We start from the raw sequence: 407 nt of genomic DNA on the forward strand, positions 1-407 counted from the left end.
TCATACTTATTTTGCAAGTGTCTCTGCTAATAATCAACCGTACACATAAACAGCTTTAGCCAATCATTATAATGTTTTAATTCTCATCCTTAGTTATTTCGTTTATTTTATTTTTACCTTTTATATCTTCGATGATATTTCGTATAATTTTACTTTCGTGTTTTATCGATTTGGCTCTGCTTTTATTTCCAGGCTTTAATTTCATTTTTACGTTACTGAACATTGTGGACTACGGGTTTTATGAACGAGCTGGCGAGGTATTACCGCTCGCTCCCACCCACCTACCACTGCCTCGCCACGCCACGCTCGCTCCCGTATTATCCCAGGGAAACTCTGAATCTGCCAGTTCTGTCACGCAAGAGCTCGAAGCTCACTAGATTTCAGAACCTTTCACGGGGCCATGCTAA

This window comes from Penaeus monodon, chromosome 29 (genome assembly GCF_015228065.2).
Source record: "Penaeus monodon isolate SGIC_2016 chromosome 29, NSTDA_Pmon_1, whole genome shotgun sequence".
NCBI lineage: Eukaryota > Metazoa > Arthropoda > Malacostraca > Decapoda > Penaeidae > Penaeus > Penaeus monodon.